We start from the raw sequence: 23,228 nt of genomic DNA, 5'->3' as shown, positions 1-23,228 counted from the left end.
CCTGCTTGGTGAAGGACCTCTTTCATCCGTATCACTTTCCGCCTTTTTCCTTTTTGTTAGATTTTTTTCTGTTTCCTCCTCTTCCTTCTTACTGTCGTGTGAGTAAGACTCGATGTCGTCATCCTTCTGCGGCAAAGTCGCATTGTCTATGTCTTGAGACTCAGTAGGTTCACTGTCGTCTGGCAACGCGCGAGCCTGTTTTTCATTCTCGCGCGCAAAACATCCCTCTGCGTCTTTGTTTCGCTCTGCCGCGGCCGGCCTAGGTAAGGGCGAAGAGTCGGCCACGGCGGAGGAGGGGCGGGGGAGCTGTGGTGTGAGAAGTTGGGACGGCTGTGGATCACCTCCAGGTTCGCCTGTCGACCTCGTAGCGGTGTTTTAACGATTTTCTTTTGTTTTGTGAGTGGGTCATTTTTAGGCGCTTCGTTCTTCTCCTCGTGAGCCCTGCAGTTTTTCGCAATGTGGCCCTCTTGATGGCAACGGAAACATCGCGGGTCGTTAAAATTAAAATAAATTCTGTGATCTTGCGAGCCAAAATCTAAACGAAGTGACTCTGGAACTAATACGCCTTCTCTTTTGATGATGAATACTTGTTTCCTCCACGATTCGACGTGTTCCACGTCTTCTCTTTTAATGCCCACGTTCATTGTAGTTATGGGGCTAACCACCCTCCCGATTTGAGAAGCTATTTCAAGCAGGTCTGGCATCGGAAATTCGGGTGGGACGTTTGATATCACCAGTCTCTCTGAGTGCTGAACCATTCTTTGAGCTATCAGAAAGCTGTCTCTCACCGAGATGCCCCCCTTGTTAGTGAGGAAATCATTAACGGTATCTTCATCCTTCAGGTACATACACACACTGTCCCCTGATAGTTTTGTGGCATGTGTGATGTTTCTCCCCCTATTTCATCTGCCATAGCCTTCACGTAGTCCGCGATGGGAACGCTGGGAATGCCTCTAAAAATTAACCCGCACTTTTTAGTGGGACCCGTTTCCAGAGGTATGATCTTTTTGGTTCTAAATTGTAGAACGTGTAGATCCCCATGCTGGGGGGGCGGTCTCCTATCTCTTCCTCCCGTCGCCGCCGCGTAGGAAACGTGTTGTCTCTGCTGACTCACTCCGCCTCGGGACGAGGAGGCGATAGCGCTTGGAGCAAGTGAAGGAGGCGGGGAGACGATCGTGGAAGTTTTTTCTACCCCAACCCTATTTCTTGACGGTTTTTGGGCTTCGGTGGAAGCTACGTGAATAAGCTTGTCAGCTGGCTCACGCTGGGGTAGGGGGAATATTTCTTCGCCACGTGGTGAAAAAGATTTGCCGATCGGTGAGTTACGCCTGTAATCGTGCACGTCTTGGCACGCGCGTGCGCTTGTTGATGGTCCAGGAGTGAAAGCATTGCTAATATCGCTTTCACGATTAATATTTTTCGTGGAGGAAGATGCCGGACTCGTAGTGAGCACGCCTGATTCTCTACGCAACACGGTCGCGGGGGCGAGTGTCAGCGTGTCGAGGTTCTCGGAGGAGAAGTTAAGTCTCCGCACGCATTTTCGTGCGGACGGAGATCCTAGTTGAAGTGTCGGTGATGATCTGATTGGGGAACAGGGTGCACTCTTTGTATTACCTTCTTCAGAAGAGCGGAAGTAAGCCACCTGTTCAGTATGTCGTCTCGGTGATGATGTCGTCGGGGTCGACGCCATGGTGTTCGGTGAGTTGGTTTTCCTTATACTCCTTGTATCACGGGTTGCACCGGCTCCGAGAGGCCGGCGGCGTGATGTACGCTGGATTCCAAAACCACCCTCAGGTCACTAAGTTGGCACATTTTGAGCGACACCAGTAGTAGTAATAACAATAGTTAACCCCAACGAGGAGTCACGCACGCGTGCGCAGCGCTGCGCAGCGTGAGGAACTTCGCTAAGGCACGAGTGGAAAAACTCGAATTTGCACTTGAAAAAAAGACAGTCGGGAACGTTCTCAAGGTACGTCCGTCCGGCTCGGAGTCTCAAGTGTGTGTGTGTGTGTGTGTGTGTGTGTTTTATTATTATTATTATTATTATTATTATTATTACCACGGTAAGGGGAATGCTTATTCTCCTTTCAACACCTCATTTATTGAAAAATCATTTCATCATTTAATCGTCATGTTTATCATTCATTTCATTCCATTTCATTCTATCCGTCGAACTTGTCGCCTTCTCACCTAGCCAAGCAGCAACGGTTGGAGGGGACCGCCGAAGGGGCTGGTTACCGCTACCTTGGTCCCGTGATTCCCCCCGTATGTTACTGCGAGGTTCAGAGGAAGACGACTCCGACTTTAACCGTGGTTAAGGAAAGTCTTTACATAAGTAGAGGGCAGGTGTTGCTTACTTCCATTGTAGTTCGCAGAACTAAAAAATCTTGAAATGCCCAACATTTCAGAAATGATTCCATGGAATCATTGGCGCAATGAAATTCCCTTTCCTTCTCAATGCGCCTTTTCAAGGACATCTGGAAGGAATGAAGGTAGTCCACAGAAGTTTTCTTTCCTCGATGGAAGAGAGTGAGCTCTTTATAAATAGTGGCCTTGGTAAGAGTTAATAAGAAATTGGCGAGAAAAAGTTCCTGATTATTGAAGACGTCCTTCGTCGATAATCCACCAAAAATATGCGCCCTTAAGATTTGACGCATACCTGTCAAAAATTTAATCGCAGAGATTACCTGACGCCATATTGCATTAGTTTTCGGACAGAGAAAAATAAGATGCCAAATACTAGCTTCTATTTGTGGGCACCATGGACAGTCAGCTGTCAGTTGGAAGTGAGCATGAAGGAGGAAAATTCCATCCGCAAGGGCACCATGAGCGAGCCTCCAAGCTATGTCAGCATCATGTCCTAGGGTGGGTGGAGTACGCAAGGTGAGCCATTCCACGTCCTCACCCTGCTTTCCTGTTAATGGCCAAATCTTGTGTTTTGTGGTGTATAGTATTTGAAGGTACACTTTCCTCTTTGCCAAGGGAAGTTGAGAAGGTTCTCCACTTCGGGTGCTTGTCACGGCGAATGTTGTAATAAGGCCCACGGCGTCCTGTTGAAAACCAGGTAGTGTTAAAGAACAAACGCCCATCTTTTTCCATGCTTGAAAGACAGAGTGGTAGTAAAGTTCTCCAGATGCGATGACTCGCCGGGGCTTGGTGAATAGGGTTAAAACATCATCTGAGTTATATATATGCATTAGCCTAAGTGTGGCCAGTGACCGCCAGGGGGAAGCATGGGGCGTTGAAAGGAACCTTTGCGCAAAGATGATGCGGAATGTCCATATTTTACATTGGACATCAACTAGGCCGAGCCCTCCTTCTTTCAAGGGAGCCTTGATGGTGAGTGCATCCACCCAGTGTTTCCTACCGTTCCATATGAAATGGACCAAGAGAGATTGAAGTCGCTTGATGACATGGGGAGCCGGTGTTTGGACTTGTAATAGATGCCAAATTTTCGGGGCAACAAACTGATTCACAGTAAGGACTCTTCCCCGTAGAGACAGATGTTAGACGAGGTTTCCACGCATCAAGAGCCTTCGTCACTTTATCCATGAGCATAATGTGTAATTTTTCCTTTTCCTCAGTGGAGTCATTGCCAATCCAGACACCGAGATACTTATTACCGGAATTAGTCCACCGAATAGGTAGTGGAGAGTCAGTACGTGTTCTCCACGAACCCGCCCAAAGGCCACTACTTTTATTGACATTGAGTTTGGCTCCTGTGCATCGCGAGTAGGATTCAAAGGCTGGAAGTACACGGGGGAAATCCTCCTCAGAATTAATGAAAATGTTAATGTCATCTGCGTAAACACTTGTTTTAAATGTAAGGCCCATTTGAATGTGACTGTGAAGAGTTACTCCAGCAATAACATTTTTTAAACGGCGAAGCATTGGCTCAAAAGCAATGCTGTAAAGTAGTCCCAAAAGTGGGCAGCCTTGCCGTATTCCTCGCTGAAATGGAATAGGAGCAGTCAATCCATTCGCCAATCTCACGTGGCACACAGAATGTGAGTACAAAGTTCGCACCATACCAGAAAATATGTCACCAAAGTCCATCTTTTGTGAAACACTGAAGAGAAAATGGTGATCGACAAAGTCGAATGCTTTGCTCTGATCGAGCGAGACTACTGCGAGGGGCAGGTTTCTCTCATTATGAAAGTGAACCATGTCACGTATGACAGATATCGAGTCAAAAATTGTTCTGTCAGGAACACAGTACCTCTGCTCTGGAGACACCACACTGCTGATCACTCTAGATAGGCGAGTGGCAAGCACTTTTGCTACAATTTTGTAATCTGTATTGGTAATCGAGAGATGTCTCCAGTTGTCGAGAGAGTCAATGTTTTTACCCTTTGGCATAAGAGATATAATGACCGTGGACGACGTGCGTGGCAAGTAACCACGCTCAAGGCTGGCTATTAACATTCGTCGAAAAGGTCCTCTTAAGTCATTCCAGAAGTGTAGGTAAAATTCCGCCGTAATCCCATCCATCCCGGGTGTTTTATTTTTATTAATTTTTTTCAAGGCGTCGAAAATTTCAGTAGCAGTAATCGAACGATCTAAATTCTCCCGATCTTCTGAGTCCAACTGATTTAAGGAGGAGAGGATATCTTCTAAATCAGTAATGTTGGAATTATTATTCCGAGAAGGAGCGTAAATTTCCGAAAAATGCTTTTTCACATGAGTAGCTAGGGTGCAAGGATCTTTAATGACCCTTCCGTCAACAATTAAGGAAAGAAGGGGTTTTGATCGAACCTTATCAGCCCATTTAGACAAGTGAACGGCAGCCGGTGCATCGTTTGAGAGTATTGTCTCCCAGCCAACTTTGGCAACCATGGCTCTGGCGTCCCTCTCAAACTGTCCGTCAAGAATGGATGTTTGCAAGGAATGACGCAGTAAGCGTTGATAAACCATACCATGCTCACGAATTTTCTCTTTAATGGTTTCCCATAGATGAATTGGGTCTTTTTCTGCGACGTCATCCAATACAGCGCGTATTAAAATCCTGACTCTCTCACAATAAGAGGGACTAGACAAAAGTGAATTGTCAAATCGCCAGTAGGGCGCCCTATTTCGTCGCACTTCAGTGCGCAGACGAACCAGCAAGGCACGGTGGTCAGAGAAAGAAGCAATACACTCCACACTAGAAATTTCAGCAGCACAATGATCGGATAAGTATATACGATCAATTCGAGAACCTTCACCTCTTCTGCTAAAATGTGTAAAACCTGGGTTATTGCCATGGTGATTCCACCAAGAGTCAATTAGGTCGTTGTCTAGTACTAGACGCTGAAGAGTTGCAGCATATCTAGAGCAACGCTCAGTGCCTAAACTTCTATCAAACAGCGGTGATAACGTGGTGTTAAAATCACCGCCCACAACCACTGTAAGACCTGAGGTTCCATATTGCGTTGATGCCGCTCCGATGAAATTATGCACCTCCAGAGTCACGAATATGGCATGATCTTGCTGGTGAGGCCCGTAGAACGATACGAGAAGGAGAGTTAAAGGGCTGGGCTGCGAAACACGTAAGATGATGGCATTAGCATACCCGGGAACTATGACCTCAGCCGCAAGTACTTGTACTGCTAGATTCTTTTTGTATGCAATTGCAGTTCCCGTATTGATGGTCGTGATTTCAGAAAAATAAAAAGCATATTGCGCAAGGGAATCCATTGGAGGAGAGATGGTGTTGGTTTCTTGCTACAAGTAGACGCTTTGTGGCCTTCTTTTCCGCATTGATAACATCGCATGTCATCTATAGCAAGATAGATGCGGTGTGCGGTATTATTGCCCGTTTCAATGGAGGATCGAGTCCGGGAGAGTTACTCCTTCCCTCAGGACAACATACACTTGCCTCCTCCAGCTTCCAATGTGGGAAAAACCATCTTGAGAGATGCCGAAAGAAAGCGTACGGATAGGGCTCACAATACGCATCGCCTGACTTAGGATTTCAATAAGATCCCCGTCTGGAAATTCTGGGGGAATGTGGGAAATCACCAATCTGTCGACTTTTGATGTCATTCGTGGGGCTGGAGAGTACATATCTCTAATAGTGACTCCACCATGATTCCGCATAAAATCTTCCACTAATTCGTCGGATTGAAGGTATAAGCACAACCTTTCAAACGGGAGGCGTGTAGCATGGGTGATAGTATGACCGCCACCAAGCAGGTCGGCGAGAGCGTAAACATATTCTTTCGTCGGAGTATTGGGAAGGGCTTGGAAGATGATGCCTCTTTTACGCGTTGGCCCTGCAGTTTTGAACGCTACGCGTTTCATTTTGAAAACAAAAGGGGCAGCAGCGTTTAATTGTCCGGCGGAATGAGCCGCTAGCGGGGTGGTTCGTGCCGTAACGGAGGCGAAGGTGGGCCCACTAACAGCTGCGGTCTTTGGAGGAAGAGTGGGGGAGGGATGACGGGTAAGCAAGGCCGCGGAGCTTGGGACAGGGATATCAGGCGTGTTGACGACCAGAGGGCGAGTGGGGGAGTGGGGAGAGGAAGGAGGGTGGGCCTCAGGGAGTTGTGCGTGTCTGTTTACTCGAGCGCGAATATTCGCGGCATCAGAGGTTGACAGAGTGGGAGAAGAGGAGGTGCTAAAGGCTGAGGAATATGGAGTCAACTGGGGTGATTGAGTAGGTCTTGGTGAAGAAATGGACGCGGAGGATGGAAAGGAGAAACTTGCGAGTTCCGAAAACGAGAGAGCACGTTCAGGCAGGGAGTTGTAACGAAACAGGTCATTCCAAGACTTGTTTTGCCGAATATTTGAAGTACTATGAGACATGGTAGAAATATCAGTTAAGGAACGAATCCTAAGTGATCCTCTTTCTCGTTTGAGAATACTTGCTGACTCTGGGTTGAAAGGTTCATTCGTCAATGCACGTGATGCTGGACACATGGCTAACGATAATGGTGAGGGGGAATAAGGCACAAGTGGATGTTGCCTTCCTGCTATATCAGGGAAGGGCTTCACGGGTGCAACCTCGGGTCGCAATGAACGATCGTATTGACCAATAGTGGAGAGCGTAGCACTAGGAAGCACTTGAGAGGCAGTAATCAGTGACACTTCTGGAGAGAACGCTTGACTAAATAGATCCTGGGAGACGTTCATTTCTGAAGAATGATCTGCAGGCACGAGTGCGGCTGAATCCCGCGATGGTGAGCAGGGGACGCGCTCACGGCTGGACTGCATCGTAAAATCGGACTCTCACCCCGGCGAAGGGGGAGCAGTCCTCGGGAACAACGGCTACCAACACCGGCCAGGAAAGAGGCCGGTGCCGGTAAAAAGAGAATCACTGATAACTGAGAAACTACAAAAGTTTGAGAGCACACGAAAGTATCACTGGATAGGAATAAAACTCACACGCAAAATGGTATCACTCTAAATAAGAGAAAATACGCAGAAACACAGAAAAACGCAGTAGAAGCGGGAGCGTCAAAAACACGTCCGTTCAACTCAACTGTGTGTGTGTGTGTGTGTGTGTTATTATTATTATTATTATTATTTTATATTTTTTTATGTTTTCACAGCATTTTTGCTGGTTGTAGGCGAGGTACGGGTATCACCAAGTACTCTCGTCTCTTTACTCTGCTTTGAAAAATTTTCTGACAATCCGGCAAGTATTTAAAATTGCTGCTTTTTGTATGGTAATAAACAAGTTTTTCGGCAGTCCAATAGTTTGAAGACCTTGATGGAGTGAATGAGGCACTACTCCTGTGGCGGAGATAATGATGGGTATTATGTGTACTTTATCTGATTTCCACAATCTCTTGATTTCATTTTTAAGTTCTTCATACTTTTCCATTTTGCTGGTGTAGGCTGTAGTGATATTATGCGAATTAGGTACGGTAATGTCTATCAAGTACGTTTCATTGTGAGTTTTATCTTGTACTACTAGATCAGGTCTATTGCTATGGACTGTTTTATCGGTAATAATTGAACGGTCATAATAAATCTTACAGTGGTCGTTTTCAAGGATGGTTTTAGGTGTGTACTTATAATAAGGACCTCCATTTTCTATGAGTTTATACTTCAGAGCTAATTTCTGGTGTATGATGTTGCATATTTGATTGTGACGGTGTAGGTAGTCTTTTTGAGATAAGTTAGTGCATCCACTTGTGATGTGCTGTATCGTCTCAGAGGCATTATCACATTTTCTGCATCTGTCATCCAATAAATTTGGGTTTTTAATTATATATTTTTCATAATTTTTTGTTTTCACCACCTGGTCTTGTATTGCGATCATAAATCCTTCTGTTTCTGAGAAGAGTTGCCCATGCCTGAGCCATGCGTGCGATGCATCTTTATCGATTTCAGGGGCCTCCAGGGCATGAGGGTGTCTTCCGTGAAGGGATTTAGCTTTCCATATTGACATTTTACTGTCTATAGTAACAGTGGTTTCACTAACTTGCATACTTTCGTCAGATAGGTTTAACGGTGTGTATTTATTGTCTGCGTCACAGATAGTTCTTAGGAGATCCGAGGTAGATTTCTTGCTGAAAAAATATTTCCGTAACTGAGAAAGTTGTGAGTTGTGCTGATTCTTGATGTCTACGATACCCCGTCCACCAAATTTTCTGGGCAACGTGCTCCTCTCTATATTTGAGCTTTTATGGAGCATATTTTTCTCCGTCATTTGGGATCGAATTTTTCTTTGTAGGTCGTCTAGATCTATTTGTGACCATTTGATTATACCAATGGAGTATGTCAGGAGAGGGATGGCAAAGGTATTAATTGAATTAGTGAGGTTTCTGCTGTTCAATTCCGTGCGAACAAGTTTCTTGATTCTATTTTGGAATTCAGTCGAAAGTTTTTGCTTTATCGTAGAGTGGTCTAGTCGTCTTGCTTGTTGGAATCCTAGGTATTTATAGGTATCTCCCTCATCCATGGCCTCTATTATTTGCCCATCCAGTAGTGGAATATCATTCCTTTGTACTTTACCTCGGAATATTGTGATAGTTCTACATTTATCTATTCCAAATTCCATGTTTATATCCTTAGAAAATATTTCAGTTAAACGGACTAATTGATTTAGATTATTATTAGATCCTGCATATAGCTTGAGATCGTCCATATAGAAGAGATGCGATAGAGTGTGGCATCTTGGTTCTTTTCCTTTTATTTTGACTCCATATTGAGTATTATTCAGGAGGTTTGATAGAGGGTTTAGCGCAAGGCAGAACCATAACGCACTCAAAGAGTCACCTTGAAATATTCCCCGTTTGATTTTGATATTATTCGTCTGCAAAAGACCCTCGTCAGTTTTTATGTGCAAGATGGTGCTCCATTTTTTCATCACAGTATGGAGACATTTAATAACTTCTGGGTGAATTTTATAGATGTTTAGTACTTCAATAAGCCAGGAATGGGGAACAGAGTCAAAAGCTTTTTTGTAATCGATGTAGCAACTGTGTAGGTTCCTATTCTTTTCTTGTATTTGTTTAAGAATAATTGAATCAATTATCAACTGTTCCTTGCAACCTTTGCTTCCTCTGCGACACCCCTTTTGCTCTTCCGTAAAAATGTGGTTCTCATCTATATGGTTGTTGATGACTTCTGTTATGCAAGAGGTGAAAATTTTATAAAACGTTTGTAGACAAGTTATCGGTCTATATTTTGATGGATCGTTACATGCGACTTCTTTTGGCAATAAATATGTTTTACCTTCCATTAAAAAAACTGGAATATTTTCTGGAAACTTCAAAAATTCGTTTATATATTTCAGTAGATGCTTATGGCAGCTGGTGAATTTTTTGTACCAAAAGTTGTGTATATTATCACTTCCTGGACTTTTCCAGTTATGGGTTCGGCTAAGAATTTTTTCCAGAATTTCCATTGTAATAATGGGGGGAAGCATAGGTTCTATGTTTTCCGCTGCTGTTCTTTCATTTCTCATCCAAGGCGCATTTCCATTATGGGATGTATCATCCGACCAAATATTTGACCGAAATTTCTCCACTTCCTGAGAGTTAGAATTACTTAGGTTTTTATTTTCACAAGAAATAGATTTCTTCTGTTTGTTATTGCCCAATGTTCTGTAAAAATTTCGTTGATTATTTTCAAATTGGGAATTCTGTTGTTTTCTTCTTGTGCATTTATTATATCTGTTGAGTCTCATTTTTGTGGCTGCAAGTTTTTGCTTGAGGGTGTCAATAATTTCTTTTGTATTTTCATTGGGCTTGTCGTATTGAGTGTGGGAACGGTATTTTATGAATGCCTTCTCAACTTTTTTTTAATGATGTACTTGGATTACCAGTCGAAAACTGGATTAAACGTGCAAGGTCTTGTCTTAAGGCATCCACTTTCCGTTCTAATCGGACTTTCCATTTTGGTTTGCGCCAAATGCGTTCTCCCTTGACCATCGGCGGTCTTGGCTCCTCCCCATTGTTGCCATTACTGCTATTCGGGACAATCCTGCCACCATTGCACAAAACAGCTGTGGCTGCTCCGCAGTATATAAAATCGTGTAGGTCTTGAAATGTTTTTTCATCACTTAAATATACCGGTAATAGTTTTTCATTTATTATACTAATAATTTTTGCAAGCTTGACAGACGATTGTTGTTTGGGTATTCCTGGTTTGCCTGTGGGGTCTAGTCCTCTATACTTGATAAGGCACGTATTGAACTCATCTTCCACACGTTTGTACAGTGCCTCTTCACAAATTGAAGCTTGGTGTTCTATGACAACCGTGTCGATATTATCCTGTTGTTCGCCGCTGATGTTGGTCTCCCCGACGGCCGCGCCTGTTGTCTCGCATTCAAGGTGATTTCCCATTCCTGTGCTTATGTCATGTGAACTATTATCCGTAGCTAGGGAGTCGTAGACTTCTTGTTTTATTTTACTTAGCATGGGCTTTAAGATGAGGTTATTTCTGAATATTGTTCTAATTTGGTCGGATAATCTTTGAGGTGTTACATTACAGTTGGGGTACATTTCTTTGAATTTTTCATGCAGCTTTCCTCGATATGCCGTCATGTCAGTTTCATTATTTGTTACGAAAAAATACATACGCATGATAGAGCAGTTTATTTCATGGTTCCTTTTCATGCGCATACGTTTACGGCCAGCTTCAGTGGTCTCAGGAAAAAGTGGATTCTGGGAAGCACTTTCAGCTGTCGCAGCCTGTGTAGGTGTTGGGGTGCTGCTTATGTGGCGGGCTGTATTTTCTTCGGGTCTCCCGGTCAGCACCCGCCTCCTCAGTGCATGACCACCGTCGGTTCGCATACTGTTACCTCCAGCGACGGCTCCAGAGGCACCCTGGCGATCCCCAGGCAGCGGCAGGCCATCCGAGGCTTCCGATTTAGTCTCCATCATTAAGAATGGGTATTGCCTTTTATACCTACGGCCAGGTACAGAGACAGCCGCCCCTAACATGGGGACAAACGCTGACCAGGACGCCGCCCAATATGGGATCAGACGCGCCTGGATTTCGGTTTCCGTTTTGGTCCGCGGGTGGTATTTTATTTCCCACCTACCCTGCATATCTGCCGAGCATTCCCCGATCCGCCACCTGGGGACGCGCCCGATGGGGGACGGAAAACACCACACGGGTTATTATTATTATTATTATTTTCATTTTTCCCTCTTGCTATCTTACAAGGATTTTTCACAGTGAACGGACCAAGTCAAGTTCAGCTGTGTTTTGTTATTACTTCCGTAATTATTCTATTGAAAGGAACCGTCGGACAATATGACAGGTGTCCAGGATGACTGACTTTTGTATTTTTGGTAGAGTTTTCTCCAAGTTTAGCTTTTTTAGCTGGTGTAGAACTTCGCACGGTGTGATTCCTGTTGTTGTTATCACTATTGGGCATATATCTACTGACTGCATCTTCCACAAGGCTTTGATCTCTGCTGCAAGTTCTGCATATTTGTTAATTTTGGTGGATTGTGCTTTCTGTACATTATGGTTTAAGGGAATTGTCACGTCTATGAGGGTAGTGTGCCGTTTTATTTTGTCTATTATAACTATGTCCGGTCTATTGTTTTTAATTGCTCGGTCAGTTTTTATTTCTACATTCCAGTATAGTTTGCACTCATTGTTTTCCATAACATCAGGTGGATGGTATTTGTAGTATGGTTCATCGGTGTCCAGGATTCTATTTTTTCTTGCCAGTTATTATATTATTATATATATATTATTATTATTATTATTATTTATTGTTCGATAGAACAAAAATTTTACATAAATGTTACATCAACATAGCATTGTACTGCATTGACTAATTCGTCGTCTTCTGGAGCGGCTGCGCCGGGATAGTTTGCTCCCAAGGGATTGAAACCCCTGCTCGCAATCTTCGCTCCCGGCGCTCCTGTCGCTCCAGCCGTCGATGAGAAGAATAAAAAGAGACGGCGAAATCGTCGCTGGTTTAACGATGCTCGTGCCAACCATCTGTCCCCCTCCTTTGGTTCTCGGTTGAAAATACGCCAGTAGACAAGACGAGGTGGAGCATCATATCTGCACGTTAAAATTATGAAAAGGAAAATAAATAAATAAATACATTGGCGGAGAACGTGGTTAAGAGTATGTAGGTAGGATGCATTGAGAAGGCAACAGGTTGAAAAATGGTGATGGAATACCCCGGTAATGGAGAAGAAATGATTAGTATAAGAGTGAAAGAAAGTAAGATCAATAAAAGAAAATAGATAAAACCGTATTAGTCAGAGTTGCTGCTTTGGATCTGACATTGATTTTTAAAATTTATTTTATTTAATTAACATTTAGAACTGAATCAAAGGGTGAGTTTGTAAACGGCAGTTTGACTGTCACAAATCACATCCTTATATCCCCATAAGGCTTTGAAGCCATCGAGACAACCATGCGCTGCACTATATTTCATTTCTCTCTCGACTCTTGTTCTCAGCTTCTTTCCGAGTTTTTCCACGTATCCAATATCTCGGACTTTTCCTTTGAAATAAAGGGTTAGCTCCTCGTAAATTGAACTTTTTGTGAGAGTAATGAGAAAGTTGGATAGCTTGTGGCCAGGACCACTGAAACGATTGAGTGGAATACCACTATATAGATGGTACAAGAATAGGGTCCGCATTCCTGATAGCGATTTAATAAGTTTGACAACTATCTTCCAGACCTCTCGCACTCTCCTGCAAGCGAAAGCCAAGTGCCAAGCGTCTCCTTCGACACCATCGCACCAAGGGCATTCGGACGTCAGCCGAACGCCGGTAGCGTGGAGGAAACGAGCATCAGCCCATCTGTCGTGCGCCAGACGCCAGGCGATATCGGCGTCTCTTCCTGAACTGGGTGCGATTCTCATCGCCTGCCAATGCACGTCATCATGGTATTTTCCTTTAAAGGGCCAGTCTCGGCCCTTCTGTAGATACATGACCTCCTTGTACATGCATCGTTTGCTTATCGGGAGCCTTAATAACCGTTTGCATCTCATACTCTCGAAGAAGAAAATGGCGGGGACTGGAGGAGGCCATCCTGTGGGAAAAGGGCGGTCGTTTAGGGTAGAAACGCCATCAGGGATGTACCGAAGTTTGAAGGCTGTGAAGGCACTTATTAGGCTGTTATAAAAGTCATCAGTAAGAGGGCAACTTAGGTACTCTTTAATCTCAGTTAGCAGCTCGAAAGCTTTTCCTTTATTTCTGTAGCCTCTTAGCCTCTCGGATGCCATAATGCGCCACGGGGTATCGTAAGGGCCTTGCAGTAGTCTCTGCAGGAATAGCATTCTAAAGGATGACATTTTGTCATCAATGTTAATTAACCCTATACCGCCTTCATTTACTGGGGATGTTAAGACATCTCTCTTGACCCAGTGTTTGCCGTCATTCCAAATAAAATTAGCTATAATAGCATGCAGTCTTCTTATGACTCTTGGTGGTGGGGAGTGGCACTGTAGGATATGCCACAGTTTGGGTGCAATAAATTTGTTCACAACCAAAGTCCGGCCCCTAAGAGACAAAGGCACGGCCCTAGGTCGCCAAGAGCGAATAGCGTCCTCTAATTTGTGAAGTAATTGTTGTGCGACATGCTGACGCTCGGTCCTCCGGTCGCCACGGCGTAGCTGATGGGTTGTCTAATGTGGGTGACTTCACTCCGCGGAGAATGAGCGGCCGTGTTTTCGGAGCGCGGAAGGGGAGGTGGGGGCATGGTCGTCGTAGAGGTGTTTCCCCGTCCCCTGTTGCTCACCGCGGTTGAGGCTTCCGATGAGTAACCGCCCCTCCTACTTGATTCACGCGAGAGTGGGGGGAATGACGATGTCATTTCGCCACGTGGTGAATTTGCAATGACTGTCGATTGACCGTGATATTTGTTAATTTCGTGTTTGTCCCAAAGTGCGGTCGTGCTTGTTGATGGCACGGGTGAGGAAACATTGAATATTTCATCTCCGCGATGCTTGGTCGGTGTTGAAGTGCTACGCGTGGTAAGCACGCCCGCCTCCCTGCGTAACACGGTTGCCGGTGCGAGTGTGATACTGTCTAAATTCTCTGATGAAAAATTTAGTTTACGCACGCATTTTCGTGCGGACGGTGAGCCTGTCGGTGCTAGCTGTGGTGTTCTCTGAGGAGAATTCGGTGCACTCTTTACAGTACCTTCTTGTGACGATCTGAAGAAATCCGCGAAGTCCATTGAAGGTCTTGACGGCGGTGGTGAAGATGCTGTCTGTGGTGTCAACGGCATGGTGGTCGGTAAGTTGAAAATCTTCTTCTTTCCTTCAGTACGAGTCTCCACCGGCTCCGAGATGCCGGCGGCTGTGCTGTTGCCGGAATCCAAGTCCGTTGGTGTCTCGTGAAGAGTGCTCCGATGACGAAAAACACCCTTCAGGTCACGGAAAACCACTCAATCACGCCCGTAGGGCAACGCGAGGTGCGTGTGCCCTCACACGAGCAGCGATAGGTTGCACAAAAGTAAAAACTTTGCGACTTTTTGGCACTTGATAAGTTGACTGTCGGGAGCGATCGATAGATACGTCCGTCCTGGTCGGCGTCTCAAGTGTGTGTGTGTGTGTGTGTGTGACGGCACGTCTGAATTAATTGTTGCACTGTCACAATATCCAGTATCATCAACCCGCCCAACCAACGAAATCATCCCATTTAAGGCCTGTAATAAATTAATACGGGAGGAACAGCGATTCCCCATACCAACCTCATAATTTTCCTCATCCAAGAGATTTAGCAGCCGTGGGGTACGCCAACCGACGAGGCCCGAGTTCGAGGCCACTACAAGTCATTCTATTCTAATATCAAAATTTATTCGACAATAGGGGGAAGACGGTGACGGGGCGGCGACAGGTGGGCGGGCGGCATAAGGACGTGGACTATGTCTTGCAATATACCTATTAGCAGGGGTAGTGGCAGGGGCTGCCAAAATTAGGGGGGTATATTCACGGGATTGCTAAGTTCCACGAAGGCATAATCAATTAGGGGACATATCCGACTTGCTCTGAACCGTCCCACGCTGGTTAGGTCAATGACATACCTATGGGCGGGGGTGGGTGAGAGCGAAGATGCCCCAAAGTGTCCATTCCGGCTGGGTTGGGGGTGGGGGTGGGTGCCCTGAACCGTCCCATGAGGTTGGGTTGACGACATACCAAAGGGTGGGGTGGTTTAAGGTGGGAGGGGGTGGTATGCAGGGGTGGGGGTGGTAGGGGTGGGGGTGGGTGCCCCAAAGAGTCCCACGAGGGTTGGGTTGGGTCACACCCATGGCTAGGGAGAGGGGTTACGTCATCTGGGTAAAGGTGCCCCAAAGGGTCCATATTAGTAGTATCGAGGGCTATCAACTTAATATTTTTTACAAGTGCCATAAAAATATTCATGAATCCTAACACTCGTATTATTAATGTACTATAAATGCTAAATCATAACAATTTTTTAAACCATCTAATGAATTTAGATATACACAATTTTGACACATGTATTTAATGGTGCGTTTTCGTACCTTTTGCGTTTGGGGGTATGGCAGACTAGGGCAAAGGCACCGTGCGGAGGGACCTTGGCCGCTTACATTGTACACCACCATGAAGTTAATCGTGGAATGGATCTAAGCACTTTGGGGTTTCAAATACCATTATATATTTTTTCTTATCTTATTGTTGTCGCAGCTGTCGATTGCTACAATGTGACTTCATTCAGTCGTTAGATACATTGTGAAGTAATGAGCACCCCTGCACGAGACCAGTCGACTGTGAATAATTTATGGTTTCTCAAACAGCAATGGACATTAAGAAACAGAACACCACTACGAAGACATCCATAGAGTTTACCTTCCAACTCAAGAAGGTATATACGCTGGTACACTCCCACAGATATATACGCAGTCGTAAGGTGTGACGTGTGTAACTGGGTCTTCAGCTTCAAGATCATCGACATTTCTGGCAACGTAAGTGTGAAAAATATTAAATTTTTATATTATTTTTACAAATTTGCCGATACTAAAACTTGTAAATAAGTCGTAAATGACTACTTTAGATGGATAATAAAAGAAGGTGTATGTCCACCTAAGAAATCCTGGCCACTTTAGAGGAAACCATTGATTCTGTGGATAAGGCCACGGATGTTGTCTACATACCACCAGACGTTGACAACTTGACGGATGAAGACGACATCGATGACAACATATTAACTGCGGAGCCGATTAACAACGACATCGCGGGAACATTTGAAGTGCATCGAGGCTATGGCATAGTGGAGCACCGGCTGAGTGCGCCAGAAGCAGAAGGAAAGCCGTCAGGGCGCCGAAAAAAAGGTATCCAATCCTCAGACAAAAGAAACTCATTTCCAAAATGGAAAAAAGGCATTGATGCTAAATTTTCGTGTCATCCAAAATATAGGAAGGAATAAGAGAAGGAATGTGATGATAATATAAAAGTTGAATTTAGAGGCATGTCTCCATCCACTTCATCTCTTAAGCAGTCGTGATTTTCACCTGTTTCTTGATGATGATGTTTTGGAGAAAATGCTATTTTTTACAAAAAGGTATGCTAGTGATAATAACAGACATGAGTTTAACATCAGTATTGTAGTCTTAAATAATGTCTTGGTATTTTGATTCTCTCTGAGTATCATGTGCTCCCTCAGCAGGACATGTACTGGTCTAAAGATGAGGATAAATGCGTTTACTTAGTTAGTAAAACTATGAGTAGAAAGATATTTAGAAGCATAAAGGAGAATATCCACCTTTCTGACAACTCTTCTTTCGACAAAACTGACAAATTTGCTAAGCTGAGACCAATATTTACTCTATTGAATGCTGAGTTTTTGCAATTTGGAATTTTTTCTCGCAACCTTTCCATTGGTAGAGCAAATGGTTGGACGCCACTCAGCGAAAATGTTTATAAAAAATAAACCAGTTCGATTTGGATTCAAATTATGGTGCCTTAGCTCTTCAGATGGCCTTCTCTTCCAATTTTTCCATATGGAGGGGCTAAATCAAACCCTGATGGAGTGAAGGTAGGATTAGGATCTAGCGTTGTTTTGGATTTCTTGAAAATAATTCCTTATATTCCACAGCATCGGCTATTTTTTGACAACTTCTTTTCTTCCATGTCCTTGTCCCAAACACTGAAAGAAAGGAGACCCTTTGCAACTGGAACCATTCTGGAAAATAGGACTGGAAAATGCCCGCTTGAGGACTCTAAGACTCTTGGGAAAAAACCTCGAGGCTCATTTGATGATGCTTTTGACAAGGAATCTGAATTGTCCTTAGTCAAATGACCCCTCTGTTGTAATTGTGGCTAGTAACACATTGCCATTTTTCCTTTTAGGTAGCTCGAAAAGATTTTGCCGTAAGGAAAGAAAAGAGGCGACGATTCCGCAACCTCTTGTCATTGGGGATTACAATTAGCAAATGGGCGTAATAGATCTTCACGATAATTCGAACGCAAATTATAGAATCAAAATCAGAGGGAAGAAGTGGTGGTGGCCAATATTTATAAATTTAATAGAGAGTGTGTGTACCAAACCATTGAAACTCTACAGGAAGGCTACACGGCACAAGATTTCTCAAATAGGGTGGTTTCCTATTATTTTTTTATTGCCTTAATCGAAAGATTATTACTCCTGGAGTACGTATTTCGCGCTTTTAGATTTTTAAATGACAACATCTATTTTTCGCGATTAAATGAAAAGTGAAAATTTTCAAGCGCGCGAAAACGCGACGCTTAAGTATGAATGTCGGGAAATATCTCCGTACGTCGTATTTCTGGTTCCCCCTCCCGCCCGGTGAGATGACCTTGAGGCGAGGCTTAGCTCTGATACGTCGCAGGATGCTAGCGGATAGCTGAGTACCTTGCTGAACGGTAGCGCTTGGCTTAAAAAAGGTTTATTAATACCTTATCAAACGAAGAAAACTTTCCGACATTAGCCAGTTTTAATAGGTGATTATTAAGACATGTTTCCCTGAGCTCTGTGCCTCATGCTTGCATTGGTAACCTCAGACGATACATAACTCCTATCCTCTCGTGTAGAAACTAGGTCCCTGTGACGTCATGCGGAGTGGAATCGCATGGGCGCCAATCTGGCCTTTTTCAAATGAGGATAAAATTTGACCCTTGCCATTCGTCTAAACCGGTATTTCAAAAACCAAATAATTTGTGTATTATGAATACACTAATGGTGGGTAACGAATCGCAATCAATGCCTTTCGTTTTCTTTGATGAAGGAAACTACCCTATTGAATTAAGATCACATATTGCGCTAGCTTTGATCAAAGGTGACCGAGTTACAATTGACAATCGCGAAGATATACATACAGAGGGAGCATCAAATCCGATAAAAAGAAGACCATCTCGTAATTCCTTACCAGAAGACATTAAAAAATTAATATAGGCCATATTATCGAGAAAAATGTGTCAAGAAGAAGATGCAGGCTATGTTAAACCACACAGAATATATTGTGACAGTACCAATCGAGCCGCGAGTTGGGCGCCATTTATGTGACAGAGCGCGTCGTCACATACGTGATTTGGAGGGAGATAATCACGATCGTCTCGAGCAAAGGAATACTGGAGTCAAAAAAATCATCACTCAATCTTAAACATACAAAATATATTTTACCCTTCATGAATTGTTACATTTTTCACAAAACAAAACAAAAAGAATAATACCTTGATGAGGATGATATGATTGAAATGATCCCACTTCGCAACAAAAACAAAATGATGACGATGATGAGAACGTGATGCTTCCCACCCTCCAAAATAGAACAAGTTACAAAACAACAACAAAAAAAATCAAATGTGAATTATTTGGGCCACTATCAACTTTCATTCTTGGATAAAGTTTTTGAACTTGGCTTTTCTGAGCACTTCTGAAAGTTATTTGAAAGGACGCGATGCACTATGGTCTTGGAGAAAACAATTTCTCTCTTCTGATTAGGGGAAATGAACGGTCGTCTGACCTTAAACAGATGATATAAGAATCGCGACTGCGACTTTCTTACAGTTTTCTGTTGAGGCTGGAACGGAGAAATGGTTTGTAGCACAAGGAGGTGAATCAGATGATCCACGGCACCGAGGTAACTCCTCTCGCACCGGGCGTGGGACACTGCCGCAACTCGTCCGGGCTGATGCCAGCGTTGGCCACCAAAAATACTCCGCTCTCAGCTATGATGGCGATCACGCACATCAATACTTTCCCCTAAGTCGTCCAGTCAATTATGCTCTCGATGCCTTCCCTTCACGGACATTTATACTCCTCGGGAGGGGAAAAATCACAGGTGGAATTGTTTGCGGGGAGGGAGGGTGATTCCACTGGGGCCGGAAATAAGTGGGTCACTAGCTGGTCCTAGATAACTGTGGCCAACACACCGGCCACCACACACCTAACTCATTCACTCTCTCACATACACACGTCGCAGGACGCTATGTCCGACCCCATGACTAACCCCTGCTCGAGTCGTCACGCTAACGTGAGCAAATACGAAAAATGCCCATTCGGCATATAATAAGAAAAAAAATTACTTTCTGTACGGTACGCTACATTGCCCTCCAACACGAAGGAATTTTTCATTGCGAGGGATGAAAAAGGGCCTCGTAAAGAAAAATGAGTTCGTGTTTCAAGAATGAACAAAATAAAATCACTCAGCTTGACCAAATGTAGTCACAAAAAATATAGGATGAGAGAGAAAAAAAATACGATTCTATTTCCGTCTCCCCTATCCTTTCCTCCACGACTAAAACAGGAAGAATCTCTCGGGTCCCACGGACGTTTTGATGGCAATACATGCCTTTTCTCTAAATCAATGATGATCTTGTTATCAATAAGAAAATCTATTCCCAATATTAATGGTTTCACTAGATTCTTAACAACCAGGCAAATTACTTCGAATTCAATGCATTCTATAGTGATCGTAAGAAAAACCTGACAAGTGACAGAAGGAGACTTCCGACTATCAGCACATATGATACATGATCTGTTCAGAGGAAAGCAAGGGATCATCGTTTTGATGTCTAATTCTTTAAAATATTCCTCCGAAATCGCGGAAATTGTGCTGCCCGTGTCCAACAGCGCTTTAACTTGAACGCCGATCGTCGAACAATCCACGATCGGACAGCAACGCCTCTCGGAATAAGCATTACCTTTCCTTTCGTCCCCTATCCTTTCCCCCAAGGATAAAATAGTATTGTCAGCCTTCAACTAATCACGCATCGACTCAGTTTTACTTGTCAAATCCACATGCATCTAATCAATTTTCAATTTAATGCCGTCAATTTTACTTGTTAAATCATCATGCATCGATTTAATTTTACTTGTTAAATCCTCACGCACTTCTTGAATCAAAGACACGAGGGTCTTAAGTGTATCATCCCTCGAATCTTCCGGTTTTGCCATAGTGGCATGCGAAAAATATTACCTCAATGGAACAAAAATATCCCTTAAAAATACAAACCAATGCTAACCTCGTGAACGTGTTCCATTGCCAGGCGTAAGACACCATTTATCTATGAACACGTCCCTCTGCAAAAGTGAACATAATCGCATGATCTATGCACAATTTACTATTTTGCGTATTATACGCATTACACGCATTGCCATTCAAGCCACGAGTTGGGCGCCATTTATGTGACAGTACCAATCGAGCCGCGAGTTGGGCGCCATTCATGTGACAGAGCGCGTCGTCACATGTGATTTTGAGGGAGATAATCACGATCGTCTCGAGCAAAGGAATACTGGAGTCAAACAAATCATCATTCACTCTTAAACATACAAAATATAGTTTACCCTTCATGAATTGTTACATTTTTCACAAAACAAAACAAAAAGAATAATACCCTGATGAGGATGATATGATTGAAATAATCCCACTTCGCAACAAAAGCAAAATAATGACGATGATGAGAACGTGATGCTTCCCACCCTCCAAAAAAGTACAAGTTACAAAAAAACAACAAAAAAATCTAATGTGAATTATTTGGGCCACTATCAACTTGTATTCTTGGATAAAGTTTTTTGAACTTGGCTTTTCTGAGCACTTCTGAAAGTTATTTGAAAGGACGCGATGCACTATGGTCTTGGAGAAAACAATTTCTCTCTTCTGATTAGGGGAAATGAACGGTCGTCTGACCTTAAACAGATGATATAAGAATCGCGACTGCGACTTTCTTACAGTTTTCTGTTGAGGCTGGAACGGAGAAATGGTTTGTAGCACAAGGAGGTGAATCAGATGATCCACGGCACCGAGGTAACTCCTCTCGCACCGGGCGTGGGACACTGCCGCAACTCGTCCGGGCTGATGCCAGCGTTGGCCACCAAAAATACTCCGCTCTCAGCTATGATGGCGATCACGCACATCAATACTTTCCCCTAAGTCGTCCAGTCAATTATGCTCTCGATGCCTTCCCTTCACGGACATTTATACTCCTCGGGAGGGGAAAAATCACAGGTGGAATTGTTTGCGGGGAGGGAGGGTGATTCCACTGGGGCCGGAAATAAGTGGGTCACTAGCTGGTCCTAGATAACTGTGGCCAACACACCGGCCACCACACACCTAACTCATTCACTCTCTCACATACACACGTCGCAGGACGCTATGTCCGACCCCATGACTAACCCCTGCTCGAGTCGTCACGCTAACGTGAGCAAATACGAAAAATGCCCATTCGGCATATAATAAGAAAAAAAATTACTTTCTGTACGGTACGCTACAATATTAATAATGAAATACACACACGTATTCATGGGTTGCGAACATAAAATTTGTGGTTATTCACAAAAGAACGTGATAATTAAAGTTAACACACAAAATATGGGGAGTAGCACTTGAAATGATGTTAGTAGGGCTGGATTGACATGGATCGGATACAAAATACATAGAAACCAAAATCAACTTGATAACATCAAACTAAGTTTTAAATGAACTGCGTTTAAATCTTCCTGCAGGGCTTAAAATTCCACTGCTACACATTAGAAATTCAGGATTCACTTATTGTTCCAGCGCAACTTGAAAAAGGGGGGGGGGTAGGAGAGAAAAACGTTCTCGACACTGCTTCGACCGGGTAAAGTGGTGAGGGCACGGTTTTTTACTGCACCTTGTTCGGGAACACGAAGTCACACGAGGGGATGGCGAGACCAAGCAGACTTCTCATGAGCTCGTGATGTTTTCTCGTTGCGTGTTCCAGGCCGTTGATTTGAGAGTTGCCAAGGTACTTTCTCTCTCTCTCCGATGCCCAGTGGCTCAATGCTCAACTGAGGCGAGCAAAAGCAAGCCGTAGTTGCCTCGGGAATCTGCCGATCATTTCCCTGTCTCTCTCTCCCATGCCTGGTGGCTCAATGCTCATGCACACGTCATGAGAGGGGAAGGGAGGGGAGGGCAGTGGTTTTCTCTCGCGCGCTCTGTCGGGCCGTGATTCACTCACATCGTTGCGCGGTATTCAAAAATGCTGTTCACAAGTACACAAAAAAAATTAAACTTACACTAAATAAACTTAACAGCAAAAAAAGGAAAGGGTAGAAACTGGAACATATGCTCCCCATAAATGGTCAAAATATTGCTAAAATGTATTGTAAAAATATATGGCTAAAATGGTTAAGAGGCATAAATGATAAGCAAAACAAGATTTCCCGTCATTTTATATAAATTTTCTTCTATGTTCTTTCACTTTGTCTTTGAACCTTCTTCCAGTCTGACCAACATAACAAATTCCACAATCGTCGCATTTTAATTTATACACTCCACTTCTATCCATTCGATCGTATTTGTCCTTAAAATTAAATGAAATCTTGACAAGTGTCATAGGGTTATAAAATGATACATTGCAATTATTTTTA

The sequence above is a fragment of the Ischnura elegans genome, chromosome X, assembly GCF_921293095.1.
Source record: "Ischnura elegans chromosome X, ioIscEleg1.1, whole genome shotgun sequence".
NCBI lineage: Eukaryota > Metazoa > Arthropoda > Insecta > Odonata > Coenagrionidae > Ischnura > Ischnura elegans.
This window is presented reverse-complemented; position numbering follows the sequence as displayed.